Here is a 25,339-nt window from a genome sequence, read left to right on the forward strand (position 1 = left end):
CAGTGCAGTGGTGTTCGTGCACTTGGAGATGGGGTGGGGTTAAACGCAGTATCCGCAGTCCACACGCTGTGCCTTGGAGTGAGAAGTGCTGTGTAGAAGGTTTACGCTTTGCAGCACTCGCACCGAATTGGCTGTGATGGCGAAGCTTATGATGGTTCTACTTTTTGATGGTCACGGTGAATGGATACCCCATTCGCGAGGACTCGGTCTGTATCCGCAAGTGTGGGAACGAGGACTCGAAGCATAAAATTTGGCCCAACCACATTCTTCGTGCGGAAGTCATTCCTAACTGGTATGTCCTCCTCATTCCACTCACAAGTGTTGGTTTTCTTGGAGGTTATTGGATCCAGTCCCCAGACCACACAACTAAAACGCGTTGCCGTTGGTGATGGTAGTGGAATCACAATGGCTGGTTGTGGTAGCGGTTTAAGTAGCAGGCTTAATCCCAACTGAGCCGAGCGGATGGACTGCTTAGGCTTTCTGGTAGCATCTTCGCGGTTAATCTTGATTAGAGGTTGGTCGGATGTTAGCAACATCATCCCTCTTCATGTTGTAACGATGAAAGGTGGCGAAGATTTCGGCTGTGGAACTGAATTCAGAGATCGGGTTGAGCAGTTAATGTGAATGTGTGCCAGAAGTAGTTGGTTGAAGGGGTCGGTTTTTTAAGGACCGTCGTGTTCCTGATGTGGGGAATACAGAAGAGGTGGAGTTGTTTGAGGGAGAAGGTGAGGCTCGGTGTTCATGCGATGGTCTTCTGAGGATAATGTAGGGATGACTGTAGCTGGAGAATTATTTAGCGATACGGGGGCTTGCTCGCGTGTACGTGCCTGTGTCACTGGAAGAAAATGGGCATGGCACGACGAGTCAGCGTAGCGCAATTTCAGAGCCATATTAGGCCTATAGGTGGCGTTTTCTGCGACTGACTGGGTGGAGGTATTGGTGACTATTGAAGTATGGGTGGTCGGGATGACGGAAGAGGAAGCAGTTAGTAATGATGTGGGTGTTCGGATACATGTTGGCTGGTACTCGAGATCGTAAAGTAGGGGACTGGAAAATTATTTGAACAGCAGATTAGTGGGCGTTCTGGAGTGAATTCCCACAGCAGTGCATCAGTCCACCCGGTTGTGAAGAAATCAAGAGCAATAGATTCAATTGTAGCGTCCGTGTAGCACTGTGCCTGACACAGGTCGCTACGAGCGCTGTAGTCGATGAAGAATCTTCAGTCTTCTTGAACCTGTCCACTATTTCCTGAAGTGATCATCTTTCGTTAGTGAGTGATGCTAATAAGATAACATGAATTGCTCCTGTTTCATAATCATCAGAATGGTATGCGGGTACCTGTTATTATCTTCGTAGTAACTTACATCAAACATAATGGTGTAAAGTTTGCGGTGTCTGATAAATATTCTATACCTTTAACAAATATTTCTAAAACTAACTATACTGTGGAGCTGGCGAGAGGAGTGGTAACGCTGTTAAGTAGTTACGGGTATGGAGCCCAGCTCTGCATTAGGGAGCCGCGAGGGTTCGAACTCCTCCGTTGGCTGTAATGATAATGGTCTTCTGTTGTTTCTCATACTTACTTGCAGTCAAATGGCAGGATAGTTCATGTACGTAGACCACAGTAAATCCCTTCATTTCCTTACCCAATTTCACTCAACATCATTGATTTAATCTTCATTAGCTCTTCAACTGAGGTTGGCGTCAGGAAGGGTATCCGGCGTTAAAACCCACCATATCGTCCCTGCGTGAGCAATCCATCCTATCCGACAATGCTCTTTCTGTACATTATTTCCTAAAAGACTCGTCACGCCTCTCAGCCATATCGTCGCTCCTATGCCACTATGATCTTCCAATCCATTATTTCTCTTAAGACTGGTCAAGCCTCCCAGCCACATACTCATGTGCAGTCCATAAGAACAAATTTCGTTGAGTTTATTTTCCAATGCTAATGTGTAATGGAAAATGAGCATTACTCTATCGTGAAGAACCATATCATAATATGCTTCAATTTATTTATTATAGCACTGTGGCATAATTTTATTTAAGCGCTCAATATAGTCGCGGAGAGTGAAAGAAAGCGTCATGTATGGCCGTGCCATAAGTTGTGAGAACCCCGTATTGCACCGGTTGGAACGAATTTCTCTAGTGGACTTGAGGCGGAAGCAGTGCCTTCAATCGTGTAGGTCTCAATAGCTGAGTACACAAGCGCACAGAAAACTCTGGAGGAGGAGATATTTAAACGAGGGGATGTGCCGAACATTTGTCACAGGTTAACAAACTTCTCTTTTCCAGGGCTGAAATCACCTGAATATTAATCAACTAATCCACCATTATGCTAAATTCCACATATCTGACACCCCACGTAATTAAGATTAGAATTATAGAATAACAGGGGCTGATAAAAATATTTACTTGTACTAAACTGAAATATATGCGTATTATCGGGAACAACCGTTAACATCTTACAAAGAAGAAGGGTCTTTTCTCTGGTGGTTTCCCTTGGAGCTGGCTATCTCGAGAGACTATAAAATATGCACTATGAAGGGAAGGGCTCTCCTTCTCCTTATGAACGCCAAGTGTGACGTCCCGTGACTCGCGAGCCGGCAAGACAATTTTTTTATGAAGTTTATTACACTTGAAGTAGAATCACCAGGACTAGTGACGGTATGCATCTATAAATAATATGTAACGCGTACGCGAGTTGTGTTATTAACGTGTATGAGTCATTTAAAATATAACCGCTGACAAGGCCAGATTGCAACCGGGCCCAGTTCCCTTAATTTAGTGCCGCGCAGATCGAACTCGTTTCTGAGCGGATGCTATAGTCAAATAAATGCCAGTACTAAGGTTTTGATCGTGCATTCGAGCATACTAAGCGGAGAAGTAGATGGTTCTGCCGTAACTCAACCGACGTCAAGGAGACAGCAAGCATGAAGTATCCAGGTCACGACAAGAGGACTCTCATACCTTGTCTGTATACCGTAGTCATGGGCTAAGCACGCACGACGTAGCGGTTATGTGAGTCGTCTCTGATGGAGATATAGATGCACTAGTTTAGGGCCGATTTAAAAGTATAAATGTAAACCAGAGTGGCATTTCGTTGGCTTACTTTTAAAACCTCGTATGTTTCAATGCTCGTCCTGCCCATTATATTCCTTAAGGCTGGTCACGCCTCTCAGCCACATACTGATATGCTGTCCATAAGAATAATTTTCGTTGTGTTCATTTTCCTATGCTGGCCTGCGAAGGAAAATGAACCTTGTCATACCGTATTGTAGGGATGGTGTTTGCATGGCGATTTTATGCACTCCTACAGTATAATGTATTTGAGGTTCGTTTTCCTTTACATAATAGCAGGGGAAAATGAACATAATGAAATTATTCTGATGGACTGCATATAAATATGTGCCTGGCAGGCGTAACCAGTCTTAAGGAATATAGTGGGTAGGAAGAGCACTGGAACATACGAGGTTTTAAAAGAAAACCGTCCATTTGTATTGCATATTTTAGTAAATTTAAATACGTTTAGGGCTGATTGCATTCAAGTACCCGAGCTAAGTGGTATATTTAGATGGGAATAAGGGAGAGAATATGTTAAATATAGATTTGTGTTAGTGTTATTTGTATTTATTCTAGTGTGTATTGAATTTAGAGTTGTATGGGAAGATTCTTCATAAAAACCTAATGGGCTGTACGCCATTAGCGCCGTAATGTAAAAGAGAATTAGACTAGAGACAGTATTTGTTAGGATGTTTTATTGCATGACGCATGAATTTCAGCTGTGAGGAGATGCAACGTGAGATCTTTCGACGTCGAAAGTAGAACAGGGTCTTTAAGTGTGGTGGCAGGCAGATTCATGAAGTACCGGTCGTCGAACCGAGTATTATTCATATGTGAGGCCAGAGAACAGCCATGTGGATATTTACTGGGCTGAGATGACAATAGATAGGCAATGAAGGCCATTTTGTTATATTTTTAGCTATTATATAGATAAGATAATAAGCCAGACTATTTTATACGAGATTATTTAAGGCTGTGAGCTGTATTTTGCTGGACAGAATTGGGTGCTATTCTGAAGCACCAAGAATGTTGGCGAGGAACGACGTGTTATTGTTCTTGCCTGGTAAAAGCTCCCTTGAATCAGCTGTAGGCTGAGTGCAGAGGTAAGAATTGAAAGTTGTTACTAATAATCTCATTATCCTTGTGAATTAACTGACCACAGATCCCCATTTTTTAATGTTTACGTTGCCAACCACCTGATCTCCCTAGCGTGTCAAATATTATTGGTATGCTGTGTTTATATGAGGGATATGCCCGGATATGTTGGGTTCTTGCCCCGATAGCTCTATCAACCTCAGTGTATATATTCTGTGTGCTTTGTTTTACAGGTGAGGTTAATTTATCTTGTGATTTGTATTGTTGTGTCCAGCGTATATCTTTTGTGTTGTGATGTTGTATTTCGTTTGTTAACGGGGAGATATTGTTCGATGGATGCGTTTGGGAAGAAAGGTTCTGACCTTATACTTGATAATGGGTTCGGACCCATATGATTAGAATCTGTGACTATTTTGGAATGGTAATTCAGACGCAGTTCTGAACAAGTTTAATTATACATTTGTGTCCGAGTGATTGTATTATGTATGTAATTCAGTCCAATTACTACTCCAGTGTATCGGGTATTGCTATCGTATATCATGGACAGTTGGAAATCAAGCCCTCGGGCGAAGAACAAGGGACTTAATAAGACAAGCATCATAACTAAATAAAATGTAGTTCAGTCGTATTCCATGTAACGAGATTTTATTTTCTTATCTCCCGTTCGTTACCCGTTCTGTTTGTGAACGTTTTTGTTTAATAACGTTACTTAATGTAAATATGCGTGAAAGTTTTCTTTGATTAACACAATTAATGGTTTAGATTTATATTTTTGATTTAGTATGATTTCAGGTCATGTTTTTAGATTAATAAATCCATTTTACCCGATTACTTGAATTCTCATTCACTCAATTTATAAGTACGCATTACCTGTTTACCTGTCTATGTACTTTAGTGTATTTTATTAATTAGATAGTTTATTGCCCCTATCCAGACGTACCACGCGCTTCCACCCTTGAGCTACGCCGGAAATAGGGCAGGATACGGTACAGTAGAGTAGGAAAGTAAGTTTGCATGGCATTTTTACCCACTCCTAAAGTGTCATGTATTTAAGGTTCATTTTCCTTTACACACCCGCATAGGAATGTGAACACAACGGAAATTATTCTTATGTAATGTATATCAGTATGTGGCTGGGAGGCAGGACTAGTCTTAAGAGAAATAATTGAGAAGAAGAGCATTGTCACATTCGCGGTTTTGGCATAGGAGCGACGATATGATATATGAATTTGAAGACCGTTAGAGCAATATTCGTTGTGTTCATTTTGCTATACTATTGTGTAATGGAAAATGAACCTTAAAATACGTTATACTGTAGGGGTGCGTAAACACATTCTGCATACAAACATTCCTACACTGGGGTATGGTAAGGTTCATTTTCCTTTAAATATGAGCATAGGACAATTAAGACAAGCAAAATGGTTCTGATGGACTAAACATTCATTCGAGGCTAGGAAGCGTGACAGGTATCAAGGAAAATAATGGATAGGAAAAGCATTGCCAGATACGCGTTATTGCTCTAGTAGCGACAATATCATTTTATCTCACCTTATCCCTGACTCCGACGGAAGCACATCGTGGAGCCATACTTCTCCTTCTACGAAATACCCTACCGGTGTAAACTACATAACACTTTGTTATTAGGATGATCTTCTCTATTGTTCTTTCAGAGGCTATTCTTCTGTTTTAATGTAATTTTCAATAAATTATGTGCATTTGGCAGTGTAATTTACGATTGAGTTGCATACCCAACGGAAAACATTTTAATGTATCTCGCAGTGAAAATATCACGAAATCAGTGACATTCTCACCGAAAAATGCTTTTGGAGAGTCCATTTTTATGGGTTAATCCCAAACTGTTTGTAGTGTCATTTCTATGACATCGTCATACATTTACCTGAACTTCTCAAAATTAGGTCCATTTAAGGATTTTGATTTGATGTGTCCCCTTTCCGTATACTCACTTGCTAATTTCTGTTTAATATGTATTTGCTTTGGTTTAGATCTTGTTAAGCGTCATATTAGTTCATGCTATTAACCCAAAATTTTGGATTATTCTAGTTTAACTAGTTCTCTTGTTTGTATTTTTGTCTTAACTACAGTTCAGGATTGTTTTCAAAAGTCCCGTTAACTTAATGTGACTTTATTCTCTTTCGTCTTGAGTATGAATATATATGTACGAAGGTTTCGCTTAGTACTGTATTAATCTCGTTTATATTTGACCTTTCGTTCAATATTTTGAGCTAAACTTGTATCGATATTTATATTCTGTCTCACACCCTGTCTTTTCCTGCCTTTTTACGCTGATCAAGGTTCCTCACTTGAATTACGACGGGCTGGTGCTTCGGTCTGTTTCATGCTGCCTGCTTGGTTGTCGTACTTAACTGATATTACTCCTTCGTTATGACACTGTCAACGTTCTGCGGATTATTCCCTCTAAGTAGCCGAGTGAGCTGTGCAACTCTGTTTCCTATCAAATACGGGATCTGTATGTTAGGTACATTATCCCAACACAGAGTAATATGTAAGCTGTGACAGCTCTATTGTAATAAATTTACTTGCTTTCTTCGATCGCGTACATAGCTTCAGTTGTCTTGGATCATTAATACTTAGTCTTACTGCCATTAGTTACAAGCAATTACGTTTGATTCTAAGGAAATTTTATATCGAATAGTAACCTTGGTTTTTCACTCCACTCAGTAAGGTCACCATCTGTATTTTATTAGTGTACTTATGCAAAGTCTTTTTTCATACATCTATATAATTAATAATTCCACCAACCCAACCATAAAGAAGATTACATTACAGTGTTCGAGGTATTGAGTGATTATGATGGATAAAATGAAATGGCGTATGGCTTTTAGTGCCAGGAGTGTCCGAGGACATGTTCGGCTCGCCAGGTGCAGGTCTTTTGATCTGACACTTGTTGGCGACCTGCGCGTCGTGTGGAGAATGAAATGATGATGAAGACGACACATACACCCAGCCCCAGTGCCAGCGAAATGAACCAATGGTGGTTAAAATTTCCGACCCTGCCGGGAATCAAACCCGGGAAACCCTGTGACGAAAGGCCAGCACGCTAACCATTTAGCTATGGAACGGGACATTATGCTGGATGTGTAGGTGATTACCTTTTCTAAGGAGAAAACGGCATAATCATAACATCACTAATATTATCATTAACCTTACCAAAAATAAAATACAGAGCCGGTCTGACCACCACAGGTGGTAGAATGCCAGCCTTCTAAGCTCAAGTTCGCGGGATCAATCCCAACTCAATTTGGTGGTATTTGAAGGTGCTCAAATACGTCAGCCTCGTGTCGGTAGAGCTCCTGCAGGACAAATTTCCGGAAACTCAGCGTCTCCGAAAATCGTAAAATACTTGGTGGAACGTAAAACCAATAACCATTAAAATGGAACTGATTACGTCCCTCTCAGGAATGAAGTTACCGGAAGTATGAAGTTAAGTGATATCAAAGTTGAGAAAGTGGAAGATCAGTGGATAGCGTTGGTGATCGAAAAAAAAAAATTATACCGGAGTTGCGGGTAGTAAATATGAGAGAGGGCTGAAGAAAGAGGAGGAAACAGGACAACGGCACTACAAGTCCGTCTCATATGAGAATTATGTAGGAAGACCGCCCATTCTAATATTCGTTGTGTTCATTTTCCTATTCTTTCGTATAACGGAAAATGAACCTCACCGTACCGCACCCTAGGAATGTATGTTTGCATGACTTATTTACGCACCCTACAGTATAATGTAAGGTTCATTTTCCTTTACACGTTGGCATACGAAATTGAACACAACGAAAATTTTTCTGAAGGACTGCATAGTCTACCCATATGTGGCTGAGAGGCGTGGTAAGTCTTGAGGGAAATAATGGATAGTAAGGGCATTCTGAGATATAACCTTTTGTCCGAACAGCGACGAATTTTCGTTGAGTGCATTTTCCTATGCATTTGTATAAAGGAAAATGAAACTTACTGTACCCTACTAGAGGAATGTATGTTTGCATGACATATTTACCCGCTCCTAGATTATGATGTATTTAAGATTTATAAATAGGTATGCCCACCACGAGAAGAAAAAACTAGAAATACCAAACATTATGATGAAAGGTCATAATATACCGGCCTAGGGGATTCGTCGTGCTGACCACACGACACCTCGTCATCTGCAGGCCTTCGGGCTGAGCAGAGGTCGCTTGGTAGACCAAGGCCCTTCAAGGGCTCTAGTGCCATGGGGTTTGGTTTGGTTTGGTTTTGGACATAATATACGTTTGGAAGATCAGCTCTCTATTTCGACTGATAGTAGGGTAGTTGCCTGCCATTATAATAGAAACTCCTCAACTTTTATTTGTCTGGAAGTAGGAAAAGGGGGCTGCCATTTTAACGAAAACTCCCCAAATCGATTGTGACCGCGCAGTAGGCAATGGGGCCTGCAACTATAATGTAAACTTCCCAACTCTCATACCTTAACTTTTAGAGCACAGCTGAACAAACTGCAACTGAAATTTAGTAAATTATTGCAAGGCCTATCGATTGCTTGCAGACCATCTTGGGGTCTTAACTCGGAGTTTCTACGAGTAATTTATTAGGCCAACTTTATGTTAAGAACATAAATAAAATTAACGTGACTTTTTATGCAGTACTGAGCGATTGTGCAAATTTTGGGGCAGTTTAAAATGTAAAATTAAAAATCTGACCTAATTCACTGGCCTAATTTTAGCCTAAAATACTTAACTTACAGATTTGATACTTAACCAATATAGGCCTAAATGTAAAGTTTACTATAGGTAGTGACAGGATTATCCGGAAATAAAAATAATCTCCCAGTATATCGTGGTCGCCGGGACGAAACCTCCTATGTGTTAATACCTTTGGAGATATACTGACCCGCAGCACATACAATATGAAGAGCGAGAATGCCTTGACAAGGGTCACACGATATTGGACCTTAGATGACAGAACTTTATCAGCCTAAGTTCTAAGCTAAAAGTCACATAGGTGGTTTTGTCTCGGTAACGACGATATTCTACAATGCAATGTGCTTTAGTGTAGAATTTCTCCACCCATAATAGTTAAAGAAATAGGCTTATATAAAATACTGAATATTTGCTTGTAAAATCTCCAAAGCACAGTACTGATTCAGTTAGCGGCGAGTTATCTGTCATACAGTTACACGCTTATATTCAAGAGATGGTTTCGAAACGTATTGCTGTCAACCTTGAAGATGGTTTTCAGTGGTTCTCATCTTCACACCATGATTATTTTTGAAACATTATTTGACACTAGCAAATGCACCCGTGCTTCGCTACGGTATTCTACATTGTACTCGAATATCGAAGTAAATACTGTACATGCAGTACATAAGATTGTTTTAAAATTGCATATCTCTGTGCGTTATCCCAGAAACAGCATGGGGAGGTCCCCATACGTTGTTTCCAATGTAAAGTGTTTGTTACGTATTTGTGATGGTAACGGCAGGCTCACTTGCCTACTGTCATTCACAATCGAGTTGGGAAGTTTACAATATAATTGCAGGCCCCATTGCCTACAGCGGGTCACAATCGATTTGGGGAGTTTTCGTTACAATGGTAGCCCCCCTTTTCCTACTTCCAGACAGATAACAGTTGAGGAGTTTCTATTATAATGGCAGGCAACTACCCTACTATCAGTCAAAATTGAGTTGTGCAGTAATCATTATAATGTCAGGCCCCTTTTCCTACTGCCAGCCAGCTTACTGCCAGTCACACCAAGTTGGTGAGTTACCACCAAAATCACAGGCCACTATGCCCAATGACAGTCATATTTTAGATTGGTACATCTGTTTATAATGGTGGGCACCCTGGCCTACAGCCAAACACAATTGGGTAGGGGAGTTTTGAACAAAACTGCATGCTCCCTTGCCTTCTGCAAGTCAAATCGAGAAGTGAACTATTCATTGCAATGGTATACCTTCCTTACTAATGCCAGTTACACAGGAGTTGGAGAAGGACCCCATTTCTACTGCCAGTCAAAGTCGGTGTGGAGAGTACTGATTACAATAGCAGACAAACCCTCTCTCGATCGCTACAAATCGACATAAGTGAATATATATAGATCGGCATACGAAAGTATATGCTTGTTTACAATATTACAGACCTTCATTTGCAGATTAACTGCTGCTAAATGTACGTCATATCGACAAAGGATTGCACCATAAGACGCCGGCCTAAATGGCTGGTCCTATGATATCTCATCTATTCTTGGGTCAGATTGAGTTAGAAACGTTGAACAGGGTAATGTTTTTGTAAGATTATCTCACATTGCATTACTTTTAGGATAATTATGTAACAGCTACATACATAGCATTTGGCTCACATATGGCTACGGGTGGGCCAATTTTCGTGAAGAGTTTGATGATTCTATATTTCCTATAATTGACTGAAAGTATGTGAAAAGTTCAAATTTACTTAACATCGATTAATAGAAAAAAATCAAACGTAAATGGGATACAGATAAGACAAAAGGTCATAAGACCAAATTGAACAGAGATTGTGCAATCCGTTATGTGATAGAACTTCCCGAAGGTCTGCACCATATTTAAAGTTGCCTCCATATTTCGATATTCTTCGCTGATAAAAAGTGAAAAATTTAAAGATCTTGGAAGTTTTCCGTCCGTTACAGGCTAAAACGTATAATCTTGTCAAATTTCAACTTTCTTTTTCGTCTGGCAGATTATGCCGCAAACTGGATTTTGGTCGAGGAGGGTAAAAATGAGGAATTTCAGGAAACTAAACCAAAAAATATTCAGATTGTCATTTTTACCCCTTAAACGGGTAGCTGTGCGAAAATTTCGCCAACATAGTCAATGTAGAGGCACACAGTCGTTACGATTTTATTTATATAGATAAGGGATCTGCTCCACGTACAACACCTTTTGGGCTATGTCCGCTGGACTTAACCTACAAAACTGACCATTCATGATATCTCCCTTATCAATTCTCCTGACGAAAAAATGCGAAAGAAAGAAATTTTCAGAAATGAAATTCCATCACGTTTGGTCGATTTCCAGTCAGGTTGGTCTTGTACTGTATATATTGTGGAAGAGTAAAATCACCATTTCGGTTCCCTATAAACCACCAGTCCATTCTGGGAACATGAAATGTCATTGACCTTTAAAACCTACCTTTGGACAGGTGGGTGCTAAATATAAAGTTTGGTGCGAGAGGAATATCTTCAGTAGTTTTCAAGTTGTAAAATACGCTTTACTCGCATCCGCTCTTGAGAGAAGTCCGACGGGACTTGTACTGAAAAACGGTCCGTTAATGATATCTCCCTTATTAATCCACGTATCGAAATGATGCACATGAGAAAGAAGGTTTGGAAATTAATTTCCATTAAGGCAGGTAGATTTCCATTATGGTTGTGTATATTTTGCGGGAGTGCAAAATTGCGGTTTCAGTTTCGTATAAACCCCCAGTCAGTTCAGGGATTTAGAAACAATATTTGCCCTAAAACCTACCCAAGGACAGGTGGATTCTAAATATGAAGTTTGGTGGAAATATATCCAGTAGATTCTAGCACTCGCGTACATACGGAGTAATTAAGGAAGAAAATAATGCAGTTAAGAAAGTTGAAGTCAATGGAAAATGGATTATAACTGAGGACAGCAGGATAACGACAAATATGTAAATGCCAAGTGAATGTATTGGAAAATCAAATGCCCCTCAATAAATTATACTGGCGTGAGTTACGGATATTATAAAGCGGTAACAGAGGACAAATTTAGGCGCAGTGATTCTTAGGTAAACAGATAAAATGATGACTAAAATTGTTATTACTTAATATATTCGAGGGCGGTTATAACCTACAACGATATTCTGCCAATAGCCCGCAGATAGACCGATTGACGCGTCTTGTGCCTTCTACCCAAGGAACAGCCACGAATTAAAAAGCATGATGAGGAAAATGGCAATACGTTACTTCCTGCTGGCAAGCAATTAGAGACGTTGCCATGGTAATCTGTAGGTTCGTTGTCGGTCTGTCGGTCACTCAATGCAGAGCATGATACCCGCAGAAAATAGTAAATTTCACCGTCATCTGAAGAGTAAGGTAAATTATGAACATAACGAAAGTTGTTTATAATGAAGAGATGTTTCACGTACGGTCCACCGAGTTTTCAGAAAATCAATAGTATAAGAGAAAATGGAGGAAAACCGTTCTGGTTCTCCTATAAATCTATTCAAAGATTTTTAATGATATGCATATCGAAACCTTCCCCGGGATGAGTATACTCTAAATATGAAGTTTGGTTGAGAACTATACAGACGTTTCGACGTGATGGTGGAACAGACAAACAGACAATCAGACACGAAAAGTAAAAACCACCGATTCGGACTTGAGTTGACCTAAAACGGATAAATATCCTAAAAATTGGCAAAATAAATGAAATTACAGACAGAGGGCCCCCTAGAAATTTATTTATATAGATTAGGCAAGTAGCCGTGCAGCCAGCAACACATCATGTACAGTATAAATACGTAAAGTACAAACCATGCATCAAATAACACTATATCTAACTTAGATGCAACGCATGAAATATCTCAATGTAAAGGATTCAAGTTATTAAAATTTTAAACACGATTTTCCTCCTCGTTACAACGTTTCTCTACAGGCTCCATGCGTCCCATTTCGAACTCTCAACTATATTTTTTTTCCAAAATATTCGCTAAAAGTTATAAAATGGATTGTCATCGTGATCGGGTATACCCTTCCTAACGTTCACGTCGGTACGATGTAACTGTACCTCCAGAATCTGAAAAATGTTCCAGTTACAGATTGTTCGTAGTTGTCATATTAAAGCGCTGACGTAAAGCATCCGAACAGTGAACTACACTGCTGATAGTCAACTGTCGTTAGTAGTACTCGAGCAGTCATACCGCTTTACTGAATATTTACACACTTTATTTCTACTACACAGGCAGAAAACATAATCTTGCACCGAAAAGAACATCGTTACATGTTTTAGGGCCTTCACATTTTCTTGTTTACAAATTTTTATTATGTTCCGAGCGTTCAGTGACAAGTACTTCCCTCCTGAGTGTGGTTCAACAATTATCTCTCTCTCTCTACTAAAATTAAACCTAATGAGTGTACTATGAGATGGGTGTAGTTGCCAGTTAATTGAATTTAGATTCAATGACCTGACACATTCAAAACATAGAGCACATTTGACTTATTTTAACCAACACGTGGTTTGCTAACATTGTGCGGGGTTAATATCCTTTTCAATGTGCAGCGTCCATTGTCATCAACTTGACAGGAGTCCTTGACCTTGTAGCCCAGATCATTAAGGTGATTACTTCTGAATCACCCTGTCAGCAAAGTACCTTCCCGACCTACCTCAACTGTACTTAGCCTGGCCTCCCTCCCGCCTCAGCTAGATCATTAGATATATTTTAGTACCATCTCATTAGTGTTTCAGGAGGCTCTTTAAAAACCACTCATGCCTTCTCTCTGTCTCTCTTTCTCTCCCGCGCTTTGGCTCTTCATCAGCTGATGACATTTTGGCTTCTGGATGCGTATCCCCAGCAAGTCTTACTAGTCGAAACCTGCCCTTCTTTGCAGCTGGCCCATTGTCCCACCTTGCCTTGATGTCACTGGACTGGACAAATCTCTTCATTCTCATCAAAGGAGGTGAGTTTTGTACTTAAGTTGGTGATTCTGGTTGTTACTTAAAGCAAACATATCCAAGAATTTCAGAAATAACTCCAGAAGATGATTTTATAATTCCTAACACTTTTTATTCCTTCTAAGCTACTGTTGAATTGTTTTCGACTCGAAACAAAAGGAAAATAAGTTTAATTTTTATCGACCTTTAATAGAGAACACATCGTCGCTGCACGAGCAATACCTCGTATCCCAAAATGCTTTTACCTATCAACTATTTTCCTTAATACTGGTCACGCCTCCCAGCCACATATGGATATGCAGTCGATCAGAAGAGTATTCGTTGTGTTCATTTTCCTACGCCAGATTGTGAAGCGAACTGAGACTTACCATACTGTACTGCAGGAATGTATATTTTCATGAAGTGTTTACACACTCCTACAGTATAATGCACTTAAGGTTCATTTTCCTTTGCAATTTAGCACAGGAAATGAACACAACGAACGTTGTTCTGATGAACTGCATGTCCGTGTGTGGCTGGGAAGCGTGTCCAGTCTTAAGGAGATTAATGTACTGGAAGAGCATTGTAGAATATTATGTACTGATCGCGCAGCGATGATGCGTTCTCTAATAATGGTAGATAAAAATCAACCTCGATTAATAAATACCGATGGATTTCTTCTAAAATCTCGTATGTCCAATTCTCTTCCTACCCATTATATTCCTTAAGAATGGTCACGCCTCCCAGTCACGTATTTATACGCAGTCCATCAGAATAATTTTCGTTGTGCTCACTTTCCATACAAACAACATCCCTGCTTAGATCCATTTTCCTTTACACACGAACATAGGAAAATGAACCCAACGAAAATTGATCTGATGGAATGCATATAGATGTCAGCTAGGAGGTGTGACCAGCCTTAAGGAATATAATGGGTAGGAAAAACACTGAGACATACGAGGTTTTAAAAGAAAGCCAGAGATATAGAGTTATTGAATATTGCTTCTATAGAAAGTAACTTCTTTTTATTTCTTATTTGTTACTGTGGTGGTACTATTCACAAACACCCTATCATGCAACACTCGTGTGATCCATCTTCTGCCGAAGGTACGAAATTCAATTTTGACTTTCCTTTAAATGCAGCTGTTCCGTGTTTGTTCCAGTTTCAAATAGTGTGATGACTACTGTGCAATGTACTCATATCACTAACAAATATTCGTATATTTTACTTTTAAATTTCGTCACTGCGGTAACATACATGAGATTTCTCTCTCTCCCATTCACTCAGTCTCTCAAATTACAATTATAAATCAATCCATAGCATATCCATCTATTACTGTGAGCAACTGCAACGTGACCTCGAAAATGTTGTGAGATGGACAGCAGGCAATGGTATGTTGATAAACGGGGTTAAAAGTCAGGTTGTGAGTTTTCCTACTTGTAAAACTCTCAGTTTTAATTACTGCGTTGATGGGGTGAAGGTTCCTTTTGGGGATCATTGTAAGTATCTAGGTGTTAATATAAGGAAAGATCGTCATTGGGGTAATCACATAAATGGGATTGTAAATAAAGGGTACAGATCTCTGCACATAGTTATGAGGGTGTTTAGGGGTCGTAGTAAGGATGTAAAGGAGAGGGCATATAAGTCTCTGGTAAGACCCCAACTAGAGTATGGTTCCAGTGTATGGGACCCTCACCAGGATTACCTGATTCAAGAACTGGAAAAAATCCAAAGAAAAGCAGCTCAATTTGTTCTGGGCGATTTCCGACAAACGAGTAGCGTTACAAAAATGTTGCAATGTTTGTGTTGGGAAGAATTGAGAGAAAGAAGAAGAGCTGCTCGACTAAGTGGTATGTTCCGGGCTGTCAGCGGAGAGATGGCGTGGAATGACATTAGTAGACGAATAAGTTTGAATGGCGTTTATAAAAGTAGGAAAGATCACAATATGAAGATAAAGTTCGAATTCAAGAGGACAAACTGGGGCAAATATTCATTTATAGGAAGGGGAGTTAGGGATTGGAGTAACTTACCAAGAGAGATGTTCAATAAATTTCCACTTTCTTTGAAATCATTTAGGAAAAGGCTAGGAAAACAACAAATAGGGAATCTGCCACTTGGGCGACTGCCCTAAATGCAGATCAGTATTGATTGATTGATTTGATTGATTGAATTATATGAAGTAAATTTTATATGTATCACTGCTTCTAACTGCGAATATTGCAGTAAACCTTTAATAATTACATTACTGTTGTTTTACTTCCAAAAGAATACTGTTGAATATGTTGCTCGTAGAATGTTATATTTCTTACATGCAGTGTTTTCTTAAAATATCTTAAAGAAAGACGATTGAATTCTAGCGCAAAACCTCTAAGAATAGCCTCATGATAAATTTAAATATGTGTTCTGTTTAAATCTTTTTAAAAAGCAGTGCACAGAACAATAGAGGAATATCGTTGGCTTTCTTTTAAAACCTCGTATGTCTCAATGCTCGTCCTGCCCATTATATTCTTTAAGGCTGGTCACGCCTCTCAGCCACATACTGATATGCTGTCCATAAGAATAATTTTCGTTGTGTTCATTTTCCTATGCTGGTCTGCAAAGGAAAATGAACCTTATCATACCGTATTGTAGGGATGGTGTTTGCATGGCGAATTTATGCACTCCTACAGTATAATGTATTTAAGGTTCGTTTTCCTTTACACAATAGCAGAGGAGAATGAGCATAATGAAATTATTCTGATGGACTGCATATAAATATGTGCCTGGCAGGCGTGACCAGTCTTAAGGAATATAATGGGTTGGAAGAGCATTGGGACATACGAGGTTTTAAAAGAAATTCGTCGATATGCAACTAACAGATTTACTGTTGAGTAGTGATTTTTACAGAGCTTGAACGTCCCACGGAGAATGTGAGTTCAACTTTTAGTAACGTAGAATATTTGAATTAAGCCACCCTACTACTCATCCTACATGTTGTGTAAAATAAGTTAAAATTTTCAGTTATATTGTGAGTCTAAACTTACATAGACTTACCATGTGTAAAGGAAAATGAACCTTACTGTACCCTACTGTAGGAATGTACGTTTGCATTACGTATTTACGCACTCCTAGTGTACAATGCATATACGGTTCATTTTCGTTTAATCGCCTACATAGGAAAACGAACACAACGGACATTGTTCTGATGGACTGCGTATCCATATGTGGCTGAGAGGCGTGACCAGTCTTAAGGAGAATAATGGATATGAAGAGTATCGTGGGATACAACGTTTTACCGGTGAAGCGACGATATATAATTAAAAGTAAATATGTATGTAAATTATCTGATTACTTATTTCAACACGATAACCTTAGAAAATAACTGGCATTAGGTGTGTGGGATCTTCGATATTGCGTGATTGTAATTTGAAATTTTAATTTTACCTATAACATCTCGATCCATAAAAGTTGTCGTAGTGTGCGGATAAGAAAGGAACTGCAATTTTGCTGTGGTCTAGGAAGTCTATTCCCAACTTCAGGGCCCTAGGTTCAAATCCCGCCCAAGTTGAGGATTCGCGTCTGGCAGTAGGAAAAGCATGAGCTGGGTGACTTAGGAAAAGGTGGTGTTTGAAGGAACGTGGATATGTTGAAAATCTCTAAGCAGACAATACACTAGGCAGGGTGCTGAATCAGTATAATATGATAATAAATAGTGTGTATTTTACCTGAAATATTGAGGTCGAATACTATTCCTTCAAAAGGCAATCACATTATTCTGTCTCAAACTATAAACTGTGTTAAACAAGTAGAGTTTCTGAATTATAACTGTTATTTGAAACGTATAAATAGTGTACTGAACACTGAAATTAAGCATGTACATGGGTATTCTAATAACACTAACATACAAAAAAGGAGGTCAACCAATTTTTTTATAAATATGTGAGATGATTTATACGGATTCTGGTGTGCTGATTTCTAATATGACCAGCATTCCCCTTTATCACATCGTCGCTTCACCGGTAAAACGTTGTATCCCACAATACTCTTCCTATCCATTATTCTCCTTAAGACTGGTCACGCCTCCCAGCCACATATGGATACGCAGTCCATCAGAACAATGTCCGTTGTGTTCGTTTTTCTATGTCGACGATTAAACGAAAATGAACCTTACATGCAGTGTACACTAGGAGTGCGTAAATACGTAGTGCAAAAGTACATTCCTACAGTACGGTACTGTAAGGTTCATTTTCTTTTACACATGGGCATAGGAAAATAAACACAACAAAATTTGTTCTGATGGACTGCATATCCATACGTGGCTGGGAGGCGTGACCAGTCTTAAGGAGAATAATTGATAGGAAGAGCTTTGTGGAATACAACCTTTTACCGGTCGAGCGGCGATATGCTTTTCACGAAATTCTTGTGAGGATATGAGAAAATAGTATTTTATCATTAGATACTATTATGGAAGTATGCACTTGCAAAAACAGACTCGTTTCCTCACTCCTTAAAATATTTATTTATTTATTTATTTATTTATTTATTTATTTATTTATTTATTTATTTATTTATTTATGTATTTATTTATTTATTTATTTATTTATTTATTTATTTATTTATTTATTTCATATCGTCGCTGTACCGGGATAACCTCGTATCCCACAATGTTCTTCCTATCCATCATTCTCCTTAAGACTGGTCACGCCTCCCAGCCACAAATTGTTGGCTTTCTTTTAAAACCTCGTTTCACTGCTCTTCCTACCCATTGTTTTCCTTCCAGTCACATAATTATACGCATTCCATCAGAACTATTTTCATTGAGTTCATTTTCCTATGCTACTCTGTAAAGGAAAATGAACTTAAATACATTATACTGTAGGAGTGTAAAAATTCGCCATACAAATAACATCCATACAATACTGTAGTAGTCCTTCCTTGCAGACTAACATAGGAAAGTGAACACAAACAAATTATTCTGAAGGACTGAATATAAATATATGGCTGGGAGGCGTAACCAGTCCTAAAGAATTTAATAGCTATTACGGGCATTGGGACATATGAGGTTCTGAAAAAAAGCCATCGATGTAGATATGCAGTCCTTCAGAAAAATTTTCGTTGTATTCATTTTCCTTTCTTTAAGTGCATTATACTGAACGAGTACGTAAATAAGTCATGCAAACATACATTCTTAAGGTGCGGTACGGTAAGGTTCATTTTCCTTTACACTTAAGCATAGGAACATGAACACAACCAATATTCTTCTGGTGGATTAAATATCCATATGTTGCTGAGAGGCGTTACCAATCTTAAGGAAAATAATGGATAGGAAGAGCGTTAGGAGATGTGACCTTTTGCTCGAACAGCAACGAATTGCTCTGATGGACTGCAAATTCATATGTGACCAGTCTTAATGAGAATAATGGATAGTAAGGGCATTGTGGGATACGAGGTTTTGCAGGTGCAGCGACGATATCTTTGGGGAAGTTATACTCTCGATACTCTCGTAATTCACATATACACGTAGTGAAATAATTTCTATAAATACAATTACAAATAATAATGTTATTGGTTTTACCTCAAAGTAACTGCACTTTTGTAGTTTTAGGAGAAGGCGAGATGCCGTAATGTTGTCCTGTAGGAGTTCTTTTATGTGCCAGTAAATCTACCGACACGAGGCTGACGTATTTGGGCACCTTTAAATACCTTCAGACTGATCAAGGATCGTACATGTAAAGCTGAGTTCAGAAGGCCAATTACACAAACAAAGTGCAGTTGAATTATTTATGATAACGATTATGCTAATAATTATGAGTATTCTATAGGTATATTTCCCCATTAACACTTGTTTGGGATAACTTCCCATGAGACTGAGAGCGCCTTTGATTTCGATAAGAACCCAATTATCTCATTCGCCGAAGAAGTTGGACATCGCTCTCAAGAAAATGTACATACCTACAGTACGGTATGGTAAAGTTCATTTTCCTTTACAAGCTGACGTAGGAAAATGAACAAAACAAACATTGTTCTGGTGGACTGCATATCCATATGTGGCAGGGAGGCGTGACGAGTCTTCACGAAAATAACTGATAGGAAGAGCATTGTGGGATAAGGGATATTGCTCACGCAGCAAGATGTGGCCGAGAGGCGTGATTAGTCTTAAGGAAAATAATGGATACTAAGAGCATTGTCAGATGGGGGTATTGCTCGCGCAACGACGATAGTATGTGACTGGTATGCAGTGAGATCATAAGATTAAGGGGAGAAAGCAGGGATTATCAATTTGTCCAGAAAATTAGCGGCATCGAAAACTACATAATAAAAGTTGTATAAAATACAATATAAATTCCGTTTTATTTTTCATACGTTTTACAGTGCCATTAAGAATAACGGAGAATAACCATTAGTATATCTTTCACAAACATACAAACGTCTCTTGAAGTATTAGTAGGCCTACTATCTAAGATATGAACACAACAATAATCGCAGAATATCTATTCTGCATCATTTAATACAGTATATCTGATATGTTTCTATCGTACGAGCTATAAGAATGGAGACATTCATGAATTTAGAATATTATCTGAACTCCAACAACGGGGTGCATCGCTGACCTGGAAACATTTCGGTCTTCATGGTAATTAACTAAGTGGGGAAAGCAGTATTTGTTTAGTTTCTATAATATTTACAACCGTGTGTTCATTAACCCCTATTCAACATAACGATTATGGAAAATCCTACTTAAAGAAGAGGAAAACCACGAACGAATGATAACTTGAAAAATAATGAAGCAAAGAATCCTGAAAGGATAAGGCGGGAGTCCCAATGTTGCCAATCCGGAAAAAACAAAACCCCTAAACATTATCAAAAATAACATTATATTGGTTGCCTTTTGTTGTTAGTGGAGGTGTGCTTTGTCTCTTCTGCTGCCACTCACCTGCTTTGAGTGGCATTTTTGCTGCTATTACAAAAGCGTCAATGGCGATTATTTGAGCCAGTTTGCTTTAGATTTTATGAGATGCCGAGGTGTCTCGGAATTTTGTGTTGCAGGCCGTCTGTAACATTCGGGAATCCACCTATGTGTTGATGCACTTAAATGTTCTGAAATGTCATCCATGCCGCCTGGAACTGAAACTATTATTTGATGAGCAGAAAAACAACGGCCAACCAACTACACTTCTTTGATTGCCGTGTGAAGATTACTAGAATCAAATAGGATATTCTAAATATGGAGCCTTAATTAGGTTTCCACTCAGAGTTACCTTTCCGACTTCTAGCATAAGAAATCTTTGAATGAAACATTAATCAAATTGACTGAAATGCTTCTCTTTGCTTGATCTAATAATGTCCCTATGAACACAAGTTACAATAGTTAAGACACTAAATGAACAAACTGTCTTATTTAAATAAAGCGAAGGATGTCGGCTTTCAAGGAAAGGTATGTATAGGGCCTAAATGAAACATGTTGAGTGAATCCATTTCACATCGACGCACTGAAATAATGGTACAATAGGAACCAATCATAGTCTTATGTGCAGGGGTAAGGGTCTAAATTACTAAGACTACCATCAATAAAGTAATTTGTTTAAAAAATGTCTTAATGATTAATTTTAAGAAAATATCATAGAACAAAACATGCGCAAAATCCTCTCTTCATGTAAAGTAGATTCACGGCATATTTGTGGGCAGTCCGTAAAATGTAATGCAAGTATGGACATATTAAAAAATGACTTTCAGGTATTTCATACCTACGTGTATTTGCTGAGATGTTGCAAGTTGTAAATCTAGTTTGAGAAACAAGTTTCCCACTTTTATAAAAGCCTAAAACAACACTAATATCCTGTTTACCGTACCATGTTTAATTTCGTTGAGATTAGAAACTAACAACCATGTTTATGGTGAGGTTCTTTTGTTCGCAGTGCCGAAACACTTCTTTTATTATCAGTCCTTTTAATTTAGAATGGTTTGCCGGTAGCACTGATAAATATGATTGCTCAAATTGAGGAGAAACTGAACTGTGAAAAAAAGGACCTTGAAAATATCAGTGAAAATTTGGTTGAGATGTTGAAAGGAAGGAATCATACTTAGGTAGCAACTACACGATAAATAAGAACCTGTTTAATAAGATGTTCTTTGAATAATACATAACACGATTATTTTTTGAAATGTTATTTGTTCGGGGCGTCGACCTCTAGAGATCTTTTGACCCCACTTGCTTCATGTCATATGAACCTGCGTGTAACTGGAATGGAGGAAGTGTAGAGTGTTGAATGTGAGGAAAGTAACGTTAAGGACGACACAAACACCCAGTCCCCAGGCCAGTGATATTAATCATTTACAATGATAAACCCTTGACCCAATCGGGAATCGAACCCGGCGCCGCCGGGTGACAGGCGGACGCGTTGCCCCCTACAGCGCGGGGTCGGACGACATGATTAGTTAATAGTAGAACTGTTTTAAAAAAAACAGTACATAACGTCATTGAATAGTAGGAAATAAATGTTATAAATCCTAAGATCTACTGATTAAAATTCATGGAGGGTTATATTGAAAATTAATGTTACCCCCAAGAGATCCAAGTTGAGTGGTTTCGTTGCTCACAACGGCACATTTGGAAGGTCGAAATATTAAGACATGGCTGTATGATGACGTCACTTGGGCGGTGGATCGCGCTGAATGAGCGATAGAGTTTCTCCGGTCCCCTTGCCGCGCCGGCTAGCTTGTAGGGCACTGGGCTAAGACATGGGGGGAAATGATGGATTGGTCCAGCCAGCGTTGTTGCATACAGTGTGGAGATGTTTGCCTTTGAATGTTTTCTTATGTAATACTAGAACATAACAGAAACACTTCTCGTTCCTTCGGAGCTCTTTACTTACTCGCTTTTGTACACAAGCTGCTCTTTGTTGTCTTCAAAGAAGTAGCAAGTTTACTTCTGGGAAATGTTTCGAAATTTACCGAATATCATCAGTGGTACTTATACGCAATTTCCACTTTAATGTGTATTATCAATTTCGACGGTCTACTCACTCTTTCATTTTTAAATTCTTATTAAATGGTCTGTAAAAGCCAAAATTTGGCTTTACCTTTGTTTCCCACCTCTCACCATGTTAATTGTGCCAAATAAATGTATAATCTATTCTAAGAATTTTGTATTTCCTGTTTCAATTTTAATTTTATTTGTATTATTTACAAGATGCTATTATAATGAATATAATTAGTCGAACAAAGTGAATTATAAAAAAATAATAGCAATCTCTGTGGTTCAAAGGTAACAGTGACTGCCTCCAGAACGTGTATTTAAACCCGATAGAGGTTATGATTTTTTAAAGGGTGGGATAAGTCAGTTCGGCACTTCATGTAGTACGATATAGGCATGTAAAATATATCTGATGATACATTCGACGTTTACTCGACAAAACTATTTAAAGCTCAGCTCTAGGTCAGTCAATGAAGTTTCGGTTTTACTACCATATTTATAGTAGGCCTAAAATGCAACGTAGAAATTGACACTTAGGAAGCCTAAATGTCGCCAAATTAAAAATATCGGAAGGCTGTAGGTGAGGTCAAGTAAGATTATTATTATTATTATTATTATTATTATTATTATTATTATTATTATTATTATTATTATTATTATTATTATTCACACAAGAAAAATTCTGGGACTAAGCAAAACTGAAACCACTGCCATTACTTTAACTTTCTCAACTCTAGTTCCTTGTCATACTAGCGTCATCGAAGAACTTCCTGTGGTAGTGCAGCGTTAAACAAGTTGTGATAGTAATAACCATAAATATATTCAGGAGCTAAACATCCTCGTGACCAGTGACGAGCCCAGCTGAGGAGGAACTTCCAGTGTCTGAAGAGATCCATGATATCTGAGAAAATGATAGCAGTCTACTCAACAAACTGGTGGTAATGACTTCTGAAACTATGAGGTACAGACATTTGAAATAAGGACTCCCCTTGTATTTTAATATGAGTTTTAATCTATTATTGTGATTTCTATGACCATGTCTTTTATATGGATACACAGGAAAGTGAATTTCCACTTTAAAAAGAATGATCGTACCATAATAACTCAGCCGTATGCTTGAAAACAAGGTAGTATTAATAAAGAACAAGGTAGCATCTACCCTACTTCAAAGAGAAGTGCAGTTATCTGTCACCTCAGAGAACGATTTAACGGATGGCATTAGAAAATTTACACCTCGTCATTTCCTTAGGTTCTACTGACAGTTTGGTCTAGACATTAACGTACTAAAACAATGTTTTGGTTAACTCAATGAACCGTTGTGTAAGCATCTTGAGGAATCAAAAGTGTGGTTTTGGAATTAAATCGTGATAAGCCAACAACAGTCGTAGGGTCGATTCATTAAGACAGCAGTTTTGATGCCGGGTAAGGTTTGTGGTATTTGAAAGTGTATAAAAGTGACAAAAACATATCGTTGGCTGTTACAATATTCAGAAATTTGGAAGATATTTTTCCAATCATTTGAACACACTTTATAATATATGAGAACAGGGAAGTCATTGGAGCTGATTCTCACACATAATTAACCAAGATATATTCATATTATTTCACTGAAAATTATAGATTCTATCCAATGAGGCTTGGAATATTATATCGGTTTAAAATCGAGCAAACCGAGGTAGGGAGTATGTCAACCAATTCATCACGTATAATAAATTATCACATTTGTTAAATATAATATTATCGAATGTACGAAACGTAAAATTTTCCTCGGCGTTCTATACAATTGCCTAGAATTATCTAGATCATATTATCAAATGTTCGAAACGTAAAATTTTTCTCGGTCTTCTATACAATAGTCTAGAATTGTTTGTCCGGAATCGCTCAATCTTCCAATCAAAATCAACAAGTGGAGATAGTGCATGAGTAAGTCGTACTGATGCAAATATTACCCTTCTGGGAGGTTACCAGGTAATCTTGAGGAATTTCATTTTAGGTTTAATGATAATCGTGTTACATACATGATTTTAAACTCATAAAAATGATTGTCAAAAATATATGAATTTTTATTCTTTCGTTTTCTGTTTGTTCTCATGTCATGATAAATCGTTTATTTAGTAGACTTTGTCCATCAACCCAACATAAGAACTTTAGAGGTTCTTTAATAGAAAATGAGCATAATAATTACTTTTAACATTGGTAAAATGAGTCGAATAAGTAAATAATTGATAGACTAACTACTTACCTAATCACGTTCGTTATGACCATCTTAGAAAGCCTAGAATTTTATTTTCTCCACAAAATGGTTACAACTATGTGTTTAGAAATGATCAACATTCCGAATAAAATGTCATTTATTTATCGTATCATTAAATGAAGGTTAAATGATATGGGGAAACCAAATAGTTGCTAGGAGACTGGAGCTTGTAATGTGTCGTAGGATGGACCCCAAGAAAAGCGGTTTGGGTATAATGCCGAGAAAGAAAAATTTAATTCACCTTCGAGAAGAATAATTCGTCGCTGTTCAATGCTCTTTCTATCCATGATTTCCCTTAGGACCTGTCACACCTCCCAG

This window comes from Anabrus simplex, chromosome 1 (genome assembly GCF_040414725.1).
Source record: "Anabrus simplex isolate iqAnaSimp1 chromosome 1, ASM4041472v1, whole genome shotgun sequence".
In the NCBI taxonomy this organism is placed as follows: Eukaryota; Metazoa; Arthropoda; class Insecta; order Orthoptera; family Tettigoniidae; genus Anabrus; species Anabrus simplex.